The sequence below is a fragment of the Octopus bimaculoides genome, chromosome 4 (genome assembly GCF_046866305.1).
Source record: "Octopus bimaculoides isolate indiv1 chromosome 4, ASM4686630v1, whole genome shotgun sequence".
Classification (NCBI taxonomy): domain Eukaryota; kingdom Metazoa; phylum Mollusca; class Cephalopoda; order Octopoda; family Octopodidae; genus Octopus; species Octopus bimaculoides.
In genome coordinates this window covers 116,334,671-116,343,586 of record NC_142931.1, presented here as the reverse complement: position 1 = coordinate 116,343,586, position 8,916 = coordinate 116,334,671, and positions in this window count along the sequence as shown.

Below are 8,916 nucleotides of genomic sequence, written 5' to 3'. Positions count from 1 at the left end.
ACCAAATGCCCTCTATATGAGTTCACACAGCCACAGCAAGAGAAAGCACAAACAGAGGAGGAAAGAATTGTAGACCACACTGAGGAAATAAAGGAGAGACAGAAGTGTGAATCAGAGAAAACAAAGAAGAACAAAAATGGAGCTACTAACCCTAGAAAGCGAAGGAAAAATAAGTCAAAGGAACGGTCAACAGAAAACAAAAAAGAGATAAAAAAGCCAGAAACTAATAATGTACAAGAAGAGGAGGAGAGAACGGATAAAGATGTGAAATACAAGGGGCTTTTGATAAAGTACGAGAATTTCGAGCAGATGGAGAGAAAAGTCGAGAGGTTAGAAGAAATAATAAGAGTGAAAATGCCAGAGAAATGTGCTGAAAAATAAATTTTGATACGTGAGGAAAGATGCTTCGAGTGCATAAAAGAACTTGATGAAAATATAATAACGAAACGGATATGGTTGGTGGAGACACCACCCACTAGAACTGATTATTTGCAGTTGTTAAGGACGGACGTAACAATGATTAATGGAAGAAAAGTAACGCGAGTGTTTCAATTTTTTTGAGTTATAAAACCGTTAAAATGTTTACATGACGTTGAACGTAAAAGTGAAAAACTGGATAAATGTAACCACCCGACTTCGGGGATCGAGTGGACATTGCGCCTCATTTTTTTCATTCTTGCACATTATCATTTTATTTTAATTACCCCGATTTTATGTTTGCGTTTTGTACTGTCTTTATGTTTTGTGATGTCTTAAAAATTCTTTGTATAGCCCTTTATGGGTAATAAAGAAATCGGTATTTCGTCTGCCGTTACGTTCTGAGTTCAAATTCCGCCGAGGTGGACTTTGCCTTTCATCCTTTCGAGGTCGATTAAATAAGTACCAGTTATGCACTGGGTCGATGTAATCGACTTAATCCCTTTGTCTGTCCCTTCTTTTCTTAGCCCCTCCCCCGTGGGCAATAAAGAAATAAATATATAAAGTACCAGTTCAGGCCAGCAGATTGACAGATTTATTCCAGCGTCGAAGGAGATGTCTCGTAGTATGTGCTTCTATTCTGTATGTTCCGTGTTCAAACCTAGTCTCTTGTCACAAGTATGTGTGTGTGTATGTGTATACACATACATATATAACGTGATCACGTGACCAACTTGACTATCAGATGTTACAAATCGCTGATCACAATCTGCTTCTCACCGTTTTAGCCTTCGAATGACTCTTCCTTGCTGGTTAGGCGATCAGGCCAATATTTCCCATCCCTGATCGAAAGAGGGTACTGGAGAAACGTGAAATGAAGTGTTTGCTGAAGAACACAACGCGCCACCTAGTCTGGGAATCGAACCCACGACCTAGCGATCACGAGTACTACTGCCAAAACAATAGTCAGGCGTTTTCACCCCCTCTCATCGAACATACCAAAAAACAAAGTTGTAAATAAAACACCTAGTTTTATTATTTTTAACAACAAAATAGTTTTTCTTGTTATTTTGTAAACTAATATACAAAGCTGCCATGTTTATCGAGGTTCGAAGGCCGACTGAAAAACATCATAATTCAATATTGGAAGTAGCGGCTTCTTAAACTTTCCGCCAATCTCAATTTTGTCTGCATTTTCCGGCGTTGTTTCCTGCTGCTTGTTAGTTGAATTATTTTGTATGTACAAATATTCAGTGTTGGCTTTTTTTAATTTTGTTATTTTATGGACATTATGACGAATTGAATAATATAAGCAATTGAGTTACCTTGAATTATCTGGATTCGTGTAAAATGTATCTAGAAGCATTCTGTAATGAGAAACTGATAAACATGGGATACGATGGTCATATACGATGCGATGTTCATAAATATTTATTATGTCTACAACAAAATTGTCAAAATTTACATCTTGTAGACTTCACTTCAAAAATATTACATATTATTATGCTTCAAGTTATTTAGTTCAATTCTTTAAATATCTGTTTTACCATTTACTTATATAACTTACCATCGAAAAATACTTTAATGTATATGCACGCGTCCACTTTTATATATATAACAATATATATCAATATATAACGGTATTCTGCACCGTCGAAATAGTTAAGCTGGGAGAGCGTTAGGCTTTAAATCTAAAGATCCTTGGTTCAATTTTGGGTTTCAGTATGGCACCTTAGTCCTATTAAAAGGCGGTGAGCTGGCAGAATCGTTTGCACGCCGGGCAAAGTGCTTAGTGGCAATTCGTTCGTTTTTACGTTCTGAGTTCAAATTCCGCTCAGGTCGACCTTGCCTTTTATCCTTCGAATAAATAAAATTAGTACCAGTCGAACACTGGAGTTTACGTAATCGACTCCCCCCCGCCATCCCGAACTTGCTGACCTGGTGCCAAAATTTGAAGCAAATCTGTAGTGGCATATATTATTGAAATAATTGTTATTGTTCTTCACAGTTATACCTTAATACATACATACTTACATACATACATAATCTTGAGAAATTAGGCTACTCAAAACCAGAAAGGAGAAAGCTAATTCGAAGACTACAGATCCAATCCATCACTGGAACTGTAAAAATCTGTAAAACTTTCCCAAGTTTATCATTTAAATATATATGAGCATGTATAGATATGCAACTATATGCATGAGAATACATAAAGCAAAACATACAAGTCTACATACATACATACATAATTACATACATACAAAAATACCCTGTCGTTGCTGTTGAAATTCCAATGAAGTAACTTTGAATCTTGGTTAAAAACCCTCTCTTTCTCCATTGGCAAGAAATCTTGAAATAAAACTGAACAATGACATACATACATACATACAAACGTGTGAGTAGAGTATGTGCGTGAGTGTGTACGTGTGTGTGTGTTCGTGAAGGCACGTTGCTTAGTGGTTAATGTTTTCGGCTCAAGACCGTTAGGTCGTGAGTTCGACTTCCGAAGTTGCGTTGTGTTCTTGAGAAAGATACTTTACTTCACATTGATCCAGTCCACCGAGCTTACAAAATGAGTTGTACCTGCAGCTCAACGAGTCAGCCTTGTCGCATTCAGTATGGCCCATTGAATCTCCCTAACAACAACGTTAAGTGTACGCATGTCTCTAGAGAGCTCAGTCACTTGCACGTTAATTTCACGAGGTGGCTGTTCCGTTCATTGAATCAACTCAACTCAACTGGCCAGCTATGTATAGTCGATGAATTAATAGCAGCCATTGGAAGAGAATGCAAATACTGAACAAAATGTTTCTTGGTGTTTAACATTCCGTTGTTTTGTGTTATCAGAAGTGCTTGAACAAGAACTGTCATCAGTTTGAAAACAGGCATTTATAAGAAATTATATTCTGTCTGTAGATTCTATTAAATTTTGAAAATGAAATGTATTTTAATAAACATCGACTTTATAATCTATCAGTGTGTGTATGCATTTTGAAACACACACACACACACTATAAAGACACGAGAATATTGATTCAGCCACCTCACAAATAACTGGGTCTAGAATTCGGTTTTGTTATCCTTAAACTTTGAGATCGCTAATTGTTTTCTATTTTGGGTTTGACTCGTCAAATTGTCACATAAAAACTGACAATCAATATATTCATTCTATTACAATCTCTTTCGAAGCATATCGATTTGCTACCACCACAGCAACAACAACAACAACAACAAAAACAGCAACTACCACTACTACTACTACTACTAATAATAATAATAATTTACAGTATCCAAGGGAAGAAATTTTCTTTTATATAATTGGTAGATATCGATCTAATACTTTGGCACGTTTGGTTTCAAAATATAAGAAATCACTCCTGAAAATGTAACAATAAAAAAAAAAACGTTTCGAGAAGACTGCTTCTCATTTCTTCGAAGAAGAACCCGATCGAAATATTAAACACAGGCGCGGTCTCATGTACACTAATTCATCTTATTTTATGAATGATTCTTTCTATTATGGACACAATACTTGAAATTTTGTGGGAGGGGATAGACGATTGCACCGACCCCTGTACTCAACTGATGCTTATTTTATCGAGCCCGAAAGGATGAAAGGTAAGTCGACTGCAGCGGAATTTGAACTCAGAACGTAAAGACGGACGAACATGTTGTTAAACTCTTTGCCAGGCGTGCTAACGATTCTGCCAGCTTGAATGATGTTAACAATATTTTATTATTACAGTTCGTCAATGACTTTTTTTTCTGAATCTGGTTTTCTCTCAATATATATATATATATATATATATATATATATATATATATATATGTTAAATATACATATACAACATACAATATATATGTGTGCAGATGTCTATGTGGGTACGTATGTATGTACGTACATATGTATGTATGTATGTACGTACATATGTATGTATGTATGTAAGCACGCATGTATGTGTGCATAACATACATGCATACATGTATACACACATACATGCATGCATACATACAAACATACATACATACATTCATCATGCATACATATACAGACACCCGCACACAGATATATATGTATGTATATACGTATGTATATATGTATGTACGTATGAATGTATGTATGTGTGTGTACATGTATGTATATATGTATGTGTGTGTACGTGTATATATGTATGTATGTATTGAACATCTTCAACACCACTGCTTGCTCTCCATATAGTCACCTCCTCTCCAGCATCCTGTCTTCGTCTACAAACATAAATTCATTTTTTTAATCTCTTCCGTCTACCAGGCTAACAAAATTTTCAATTTAAAGAAACAAAGAATATGGTTTTCACACATCAAAATACTTTCATTTTCACTATCTTCTAACTATCGTTTTTATATTTCTGTGTGTGTGTGTGCACATATATATATGTACATGATTAAAATTTATTAAATATTTTAAAGTTATTTCGTTATTTGCACACACACACACATATACTCACATTTGAATCTATAGATTTTAGCCAACTCTCTCCGTAGACACACCTGTAAACCTATTGTCGTTACATACAAAAAACAAAAACAAAATCCTGGGCAGAAAAAGATCGGCTGTACTAGATGCAAACCTACAAGCCTGTCGCATGATTTCCATTAGCAATGAAACCTATATCATATGTTATACATACTGTTGCGATCAGACAAATTCTAATGCAAGAAAAAGGGGTAAACTTCTGATCGCAACAACAGAAAGTGTCCAAACAGGGAAATTAATGTTCATAGATTGAGATTATGTCCAGTCCTCAATTGTTTAAAGGTGGGTAGTGAACGGTCCGACCCGTATACAGCTCCGTCTTTTTAACAGGAAGTCCATGAGATACACTTCCTCGCTCGTTACCTATCTCGTCATGCTCACTTCCTGTATATTTACTGGTTATGCAGACCAACGTTACTTCAAGTCCGCCAAAAGGTCGTTGACAAACGTTTATCTTGCCACCTTCGAAAAATAGGGTAAGATCTCTCCCTTCATTATATTGTAGGTATACATAACAATTATATACAGTCGTTCCCAAAAGTTTGGAACATTTTTTGAAAACTTAAAATTGTTATGCCCAATATACACTCCGACTAAATATAACTTTGGTCATTTAATATAAAAATTCTAATTTTCAGACCTATGTTCCAAACTTTTGGCCACATACATCTATTACATATTACTTACACTTTCATTACACTAGCAGTGAGTTTTCGAGCAGCACGCCTAAGTTCTTCATGATAAATGCGTGCTCTTTCAAAGGTATCGACTTCCCCTCCTTTACCAGTTTCCTCCATCCGTGGTGATGATAAGTATTGCTCTCCCAGTTAGCCTCCCGCATTTCACAAGCCTTTAATGAGGACTTTACACAAACCTTTAAATCGCATGAGTTGTAATATGTTGGTAGCGTACTGCAGGTAAGTATATATATATATATATATATACACATACACATACATACAGACATATAAGTACCAAGTCCAATATGAACAGTAGATCCGACTCCTGGTTGTCAGCACAAGGCTATAGAGAACTCAAGGTGCCATGCAGTGGGATTGAACTCAGAAGCATGTTGTTGAATACATATACATGTGTGTGTGTGTAGATATATGTGTATATATATATATATATATATATATGTATATATATATATATATACATATATGTGTGTGTATGTGTAATAACATGCATTCGTACATACATAGTATCAACTGAGTAACACTTGAAATGCTTTATCCTATATTAATGTAAACTAGGCTGAAGTACAGTTTCTTGTGGTTGAAATTATATCTAGAGAGTTTTGAAAATTGCTTTGTTATTTTCTGAATTGTTTTTCATTAAAGCCAAAGGTTAAACATCAATATTTTTTTTTGTCTTAACTAAAGCACACAATCTAAAATCCAAAAGCAGAAAACAAAATTAGTTTGAATATATAATAAAAACTGCAAGACAACAACATCACAATAAATTTTGGCTTACATAGATATTATCAGAAACCTAAAAGATATATAAACTACATTTTCTTCGTTTTCAGAATAGTAAAAAAAAAAAAAGGAAATCCGTCTCTTGTATTTATTTCTGAAGCGTCTTTTCTTATAAATGCGTGTGATATTCTGAGGCTACATGCCAAATTCAGTAATCTTTAAAGAATACACAATGTTTATTACCTCTGCAACCGACCACACCTTTTCTATCACATTTCCTTACGCTTCAGAATGCTGCAAAATAATAAAATTGCAGATGTTAGCCAACCTAAAATTTCTCAATTCCTGTTGAATACGCTGCTATAATTAATTTCGTATATTGTCGAAAATATAAAAGAAAATATTTATCTGTTTGTAAATTTACGGGTTTTCTTCTTTCTCTATTTTACTGAAAATCATTATGAACAAATTTAGACGTAGTTTCATTGTGCAAGATCTTTGTGAAAGATTCACTCACTGATACGTTATTAGTTTCTATGCAGTGGACATATTGTAAACATTGTGTTCAGGGCTATCGTACAGATCAAGTGGTTAACCTGTTATGTTATCTCAGTCTTTCTCTCTCTCTAATGTGCGCGCACACACACACACACACGCTCTCTCTCTCTCTCTCTTTCATGCTCTCATTTCTGTTTCACAAATTGTATCCGTGAAAGAAGTGGTTCTAAATGGATATTATTTTAAGGAAAAAAGAGGATATTATTGCCAAAAATGATCGCCTATGTAAAGACCAATCATTTTAAGGGGCAATAACTTCAGCACGGGCAAAACACAGTTGTACAAAAAATACTGGAAAATGACAGACAGACAGACAGACAGGGAGAAAGAGATGGATGGAGAGAATGAAGAACAATGACAGGAAAGAAGGAAAGATATGCAAAAGAGGAGAAAGAGAATTTTGTTTTCATTTTTTCATATTTTCCTTTTTTCTTTTTACTTAATTTAGAACTTTTCTTCAGATAACTTATTGGATTGACAAGAAACAAGATGTCTGCTTACTGAGTTTAATATGAATGAAAACAAACAAACAAACAAACAAAAACGAGCCCTATGAAATTTTTATCTCAATATCTTCTTGTTCAACGTTCTGAGTTCAAATTCCGCCGAGGTCGACTTTGCCTTTCACCCTTTTCGTGGTCGATAAATTAAGTACCGGTTGCGTACTGGGTTGCGTACTGCCCCCCCCCCCCCCCCGCACGTCTCCAAAAATTTCGGGCCTTGTGCCAAGAATAGAAAAGAATATCTTGTTCAACTACATTTTCTCCTTCACGCTCTCCTTCTTCCTGACTTCTACATTTTACTACTACTACTACTACTAAGGTGGCCAGCTAGCAGAATCGTTAGCTGACCGGGCAAAATGCTTCTAAGTTCAAATTCTGCCAAGGTCGACTTCACTTTTCATTCTTTCGGGGTCGCTAAAATAAGTACTGGGACCGATGTAATCGACTTACCTCCTCCCCCTAACTTGCTGGCCATGTGCCAAAATTTGAAAAAAATATTATTACCATTATTATTATCACTATTAAAGCGGCGAGCGGGCAGAATCGTTAGCACGCCGGGCGAAATTCAGAGCAAGATTTCGTCTGCCGCTACGTTCTGAGTTCAAATTCCGCCGAGGTCGGCTTTGCCTTTCATCCTTTCGGGTTTGTTAAATTAAGTACTGGGGAAACACGGAGGTCGATGTTATCGACTAGTCCCCTCCCCACAAATTTGAGGCCTTGTGCTTCCTGTAGAATCTTTAGCATGCCGAGCAAAATGTTCAGTGGTATTTCGTCTGTCGCTACGTTCTGAGTTCAAATTTCGCCGAGTTCGACTTTACCTTTCATCCTTTCGGGGTCGATAGATTAAGTATCAGTGAAACACTGGCGTCGATGTAATCGTCTAGTCTACTTCCCCCAAATTTTAGGTCTTGTGTCTTTAGTAGAAAGGATTATTATTAGCATTATTATTATTATTAAGCTCAAATTCCGCCGGGTTTCACTTTTCTTACACTCACCTGTGTCGAATAATTGGTTTCAAACTGTGGCACAAAGCCGACAATTCTGGAGCCGAGAACAAATCGATTACGTCGATCCAGTGTTCAACTGGTGCTAGTTTTATCGACCCCGGTGGTATTTAAACTCAGAATTTAAAATCAGATGAAATGCCGCCAATTATTTTGTCCAGCGCACTAAGATGCTGCCAGTTCGCCGTCTTTCCCGTGTCATCAGTCAAGTATAAGTGTTGATAAAAGCAACTAATCCTCTCCCACTGCGAAAATGCTTGGCCTTTTGTCTACGTTAGAAATCATCATTTATTTATTTATCTATCTATTTATTGGCTTGTTTGTTTGTTTGTTCGCTTGCCTGCTTGTTTAATGATTACTTCACAATTTCAATGTTTAGTTTACTGTTACACGTTCAAGGCTTCAATGATCTCTGAATCTTATTTATTTATTCACTCATTCATTTCTCTGTCTTCACTATCTTCTTCTTCTTCGATTTCTCTGTCTTTTTCGCT